Source organism: Branchiostoma floridae, chromosome 14 (assembly GCF_000003815.2).
Source record: "Branchiostoma floridae strain S238N-H82 chromosome 14, Bfl_VNyyK, whole genome shotgun sequence".
NCBI lineage: Eukaryota > Metazoa > Chordata > Leptocardii > Amphioxiformes > Branchiostomatidae > Branchiostoma > Branchiostoma floridae.
The window spans coordinates 14,285,509-14,291,508 of NC_049992.1; the positions used below are offsets into that span (position 1 = coordinate 14,285,509).

At 39.4% G+C, this 6,000-nt stretch overlaps 1 protein-coding gene across 2 annotated transcripts in view; it reads right to left on the bottom strand.

The window, feature by feature from the left end:
- LOC118430965 (glycine receptor subunit alpha-2-like) overlaps positions 1-6,000 on the bottom strand; it is a 37,817-nt gene that overhangs the window by 14,592 nt on the left and 17,225 nt on the right. The gene's annotated exons all lie outside the window — the stretch shown is intronic.

Consider the following 6,000-nt stretch of genomic DNA (forward strand, 5'->3'; position numbering starts at 1 on the left):
GCTATAGCCTGAGTGTCATCTTGATTTGGTTAACCTGGGCTTTCATAGTCGCACCAGCAGTAAGTGGGCCCCGGCAAACTAGCTAGAATGACACTCGGGCTGATATTGGAGGTCAAATACAGAGGGATCTTTCCATAGTAAGCAAAGGCCCACTTGGATCAATCTATTATTTTACTTGTTGTTTACAAACAGAAATATCTTAACGATATAATTATGCTGGCTATCAGCTGAAGACTTGAACATTAAGCATAAACACTAGAACACTACACCGCTATCTGTTTGTCCTGAAAATGGCTTTTCGGGACAGATACCTAAAGCGCATGTTTTACCCGATAGGCAATATCGATTGTTCAACTTGAAGGACAAAACGCGATAAAGAATATGATATCCTTCCATCATCTAGTTCTCCTTGTGACTACGCGTGCATTTCTTAGACATGGCTATCTACCAACTGAAGAAAACGCTAAGACTTGGCGGTTTCTAATAATGCTTATGAATATGATACCCGTATAGCTTTCATTGATTCAGATGTTGTTAGATGGACACATTAGTCACATATGTAGGATTATAAGAGTATTACACAATAATCATATTGGATACGAGACGTAGAGTTATAGCGTAGGAGGTTCATCACTATCCGATGTCATACATCCTGTAGAACTAGAGTCCATCAATGGCGCGTTTTCTCATCGATCCGTTCCTCAATAAAGAACTTCCAGCTAAACCATGTATATACAGCGCATCGTCACAGGATTTAGTCCCAAATCAATTCACGATTTAAGGGCTCAGCAATGGCTCCAAATTCACTCATTTCTTTCAATAAAAGCACGGCATATCGACCTTGGTGCAATCTCCTGTTTATCATCGCTGGTTCAGCCGCTAACGTTATAATGCGGATAGATTAGGCCGGCACTAGTGTAAGTTGCTTAGAGATTCAGTAATTCTTTCAACAAACAAAAACTGATGGATTTTTGATGGCTAACCTTTTATTAATTATATTATGTGGGATGGAAACCGCATTTTGTGGCCTGTTTAATATATAAAATCGTTCAGTACCACAGTATTAATTAATTAGTTCTGTCGTAGGCTATTGATTTTTATTTCTATGCTAATGCCTTTATGATTTATAATGGTACCGGTATGGATGACGTCAGTAAACACGTGATACAACCGTGTTAGGACATCTATTTCATAAGTCTGAAAAGAAAGCAATTTGGTTAAATTTATGCGTATACAGGATATCTATGTACTAGATTGTATTTGAAATGGATTCTTTGCCTACATGTGTACAGTCATGGTAAATACCATGACACTGTTACATCATATTAACAACAATATTAATGGCAACAAAAACCTGATTCCATTGCCTGTAACAAACGACGATGTTGAACCAAACTATAACCTTACTAGGGTAGTTTCAAGGCATGCTAGAGGCCTCATCATTAGGCATATGGTCCAGAATACAGAACGACCACACTTTGACATTGATGTTGGCTTGCATTACCTTTTCCAACACTCTATGGGAAATGATTACATTAGTTGGTTTTCCGATGCAATTTTCCATAGGACCTTTTTAATCAAACATTTTAATTCTTCTTGGATAAGGTATTTACATTATCATTTAGGCATGACCGAAATCACCGGGATGAAACCTTGAGGACCGCGTCAAAATCTTGTTATTATTGCCATTAGTGCTGAAGAAACCCTTGCGACAGTTCTCATTTCTGGTGAAATATGTACAATTACGGCGACAATTTCTGCAGCTAAGTGACCTATATTGATATGAATTGATAATAAATGATCGTTATGGTACTCTAACTCACATGTAATCTACTTGCAGAAGTCGTAGTTTCCAAAATAAATGTCCTATCAAAACAGACAATTAATTGTGGTGTTGTCCTATAGATCATTTAGAAGCACCAATGAAAACTATATATATGTCAAATTTTATCATGAACTAATTACGATATTTTAAAGTTCATTGTATAGCCCGTTCAGACCAGACTTGCTTGCGAGTTTGCTCCTGAAGTGACGCAAAGACAGCCCAATTCGTTGAGACAGGGTATTTCGGCAATTATACCAGGAATGGATTTAGGCAAGAACGTATTAGAGCTAAGCTCCCGTAATGACGTTGTTTACATCGTTGGCTCCACGTTGTCTATGGGAGTGGTGCCGAATTCGAAGACAGAAGTGATCTCGAAATGTTCAGCCATTAAAGTAGTTTTTGTCAAAGACAAGCCAGATTTTGCCTTAAGTTTTTGAATTTCACATACCCTGGTATGTTTTTTTTTACAATATAATCAACATTGCTTTTATCGTCATATAGTAGTGTTTCCAATTCTTTATCAAATTTATTACAAAATTCGAAGTCAAACATATGAAACATCTTTAGGCAGGTAGATTGGCATCAGCACAGAAGCACAACCGAATCTAATCTCCATTAAAACCGATTTAGTATTCGAAACAATGTATTATATACAGTTCGGTGTTAATTACATTCACAATGATAATAAGTTGATTTTATATTTTTCTTTGTATAGTATACGTTAATTAGTAATCATTAAATACATTTTTTTTATAAAAACCGTTGTTTAATAGGCTAGCAATAGATCGCAAATTGCTGTTACTTTATACACAAAAAGACTTTGAGGAAATCTATAGAAAATTGCATAATACTGTATCAACTTGCAGCACAACAGGAAGAGGCTGATAGACTTGGTATTTTTCTCAGGCCGTCGTCCAGATTCATGTACCAATTTGTTTTTACTTCAATCAATGTCCACTAAATTGCACTTTTTCCTCTTGAAAGTACGCTCACGCTTTCGGATAAACAGCATCCCGAACTTGATTAAGTTTCTGAAAGGCCAACGTGTATGTTCACTCACGAATCGGTCGTATTGTTTAGCATTGCTATTAGGAGACAGTCAAACTTCGAATGAGAATCATCTCTTCATGGCATATTCTGAATAAGGATGAGTCTGTGCTATATATCGACCCAAACTTTAATGAGATTCCAGGCATTTGGGATGGTTAGGAGGGATATGGTTAAAGTGGTGCGTTGATCCGCGGTTCATATTAAAGTTGGTGGATGAAATGATGCTAACAAACCCGCTAATGTGTCAAGAAATCTCATGTGGAATTTCAACGTTAGTTTTTTAACACCTTTTCCACATGACGGTGCTCTCGCTGCGACCTCAAAATTTTCAGAACTCACACCCCAGAAGTGCTCTGGTGAAATCTCTCCGGCGACCCTTGTGCGCTCCCGGCGCGAGCAAAAAATGAAATGACTGCTACTTTTAAGAGCACGAAAGACGTAGCTCACCAAGATTTTTTTTTACGTTTTGTGCGTTTGCTTGCTGCTTTTCAATTCGCCATGTAACTCAATAATGAATATTTTACCATGCCATATCGTACATCATATTAAAACACTTTGTCAATATAATGATAATCTAAATGTACAAGTGAAGAAGATGAAAACAAAACGTTATTATGTCGAATTTCATAAGATTAGTTAAGAAATTATAAAACTGTATTTTCTTAGTTATTCTAACTTATTGTCAGTTTCATTGTAAATCATAAGTACATACTACATACTGAACAGTCCACCTTACATGCACACAGGCGCAATCACGTATATGTATATACGCCATAAATCACTCACTCGCACACTAGCTTACTCACTTTCACTCACTCACACTCAGCCCCCTCCCCATAATCTCCAAGCAGATTCCTCCGAGGCAAGACAGCAACATACGCTGGGGAAGGACTTTAGCTGGCAGAGGAGTAAAATTGGCCACGCGTGAGGAGGAATCTGCTTGGAGATTACCTCCCCACACACACAACCATTCTCTCACTCACTCGCACACCCATCCATCCATTCTCACACTCACTCACTCACTCTATCTCTACTTTCACCACTTCACACAGGATCAGATAGTAAAGTTGCATTTAGTAAATTTATCACTCGTATGCACTTTTGAATTTACATTCACTCGGATATATGACTATAGTTTCGCTTCACCAAACGTACTGACACATTCACCTCGTCCGGTATTTCAGTAGTTGTTTTCCGCATCCCACTCATTCATTACCCATGTTAACCGATTTGTTAACGTTCTCATTCCTTGACTTCCACACATTTCAACAACCCGTGCCGGATACACCCGTCTATTACTCCTCCCAACCATCCATCCTGTCGACCCTTCCTCATCCACCCCATCTTTAATTATAAGGCACGTGAAGGTGAAGCCATGGCTGGAATATAAACTAGCGGTTGTAAGTGAGCAAAGCTGTGCCTTGCTAATAACACAGCATGGACAAACGATCTTGAACGATGTAAGAAAAATGGCCTCGGTAAACAGTCCGAAACCAAATGCCAGTTAAGGTTGACTGTGACTACATTGTTTTGTATCAAAGGCTGTAGCTGTCGGGGGTATGTGGACTTCGGTACGTTGGCGCCGTCACTGCGTTCTAAATTGCATCTGTGTGACTCTTGAAAATGTCATACAAAACGTACAAGTATGAATGAATGACAATGAAACACACGAAGCGTGAAATAATTTGTTTTGTTATAGATGAAAGTCGTTGAGCGCTCTGTCAAATCGCTCTGTCACTGCGACGCCGCCAAAGTGCCGCAGCTTGAGTGAGACACCCCCTATTGAATCGCTGCCAAAGGTTTTTATTTCAAAGTGCATTAGACTAAGTTCTTTAGAAGGTTGTCCTGTTTAGAATGGAAAGGTGAAAAGACATTCTGTTGATAAATGGAAAGACAGTGGTAATCACGACAATGGGGTCCTGCCATACATGGGGGTACTCTTCACAGCTATTACTTCCCATGTTAGAGTTGGAGAAGAGCAGTTGGAAATGTGATACTTTGTACGGGAACATGTTGTAATGCCGGGGGACGTTTTTTGAAAATCATTACAGGCAATCATTATCATATTGAGTAGTGCTGGTCAAAGGCCGACCGTGTGGGTCTGGCGAGGTTTGCAAATCAGCAAGAACCTTCGATGTGGCACTGAAGGGGTCAGGCTTGCTTCCACCTTAATTTGCCTGCCACAATATCGCCGGAGGAAATGATCTTCAGGGGCGAGAGGGCCAAAGCACTGCCAATTAAGAATGGCAGAATTAGTGGTCTCCTGGATAATAGGGCGATGAGAGAGGGCAATGGGAGTGTCCTTGCTTCGATAACTGGCTCACGGATATTGATTTACCACGACATGCATGTATACGAGCGTTTGATGAAAACATTTCTTTTGTCAAATGACTTCTTCGGCGACTGCCATGTGTTCGAATTCTTTGAGAAGGTGTTCCTCGAGAAATGTGCGACTGGAAAGTCATTCTCAAATAGTGGCGGTAGGAATTGTTAGCGAGACCTTTTAATACCAGGTTCAACACAGGACGTGTACAGATGGATGATTCACATATTGCAACAGCAACTTTAATTATCTTGTTTGCTGTTACCTAATTATTTCTTCCACAGAGATAACTGAGCTAGACATGGCCATATTACATAAGTTTCAAAGAAATTATGTGTTTCATTGAAGGTCAATTATAACATAAGAAATCCACCTTGTTGATATCCATTGCACGTTTATCTGGCAGGAAATGAAATCTGTCGTTCAAAGTTTTTCTCATAACAAGATGACAGCACCCTACCGCTAACGTGTGTACGGAGAAATTTCATTACATTGATATTTCCGCATTGACGTTCTTGAGGGGGGAAAGGCAAACAAGGATAAATAAACTCAACAAAGTTATCTTTGCTTTTGCAGTTCTTACACGGGGGAGGTATAATGATGTATGTCTTCTCCAACATTAGTATGGCGTAACGTTATAACGTATTCTTTTACAAAACTATTTGTATGTTGATCGCACTCGGAGTCAATATGTTGATTAGATTCCAAGGCTATGGGCGCTTTCCGATTACTTAAAGAATTGGAAAGAGTACGCGCGGCAGACCTGTTCGAATCTGCTACAGGAGTAGCCTGGTATCCAGCC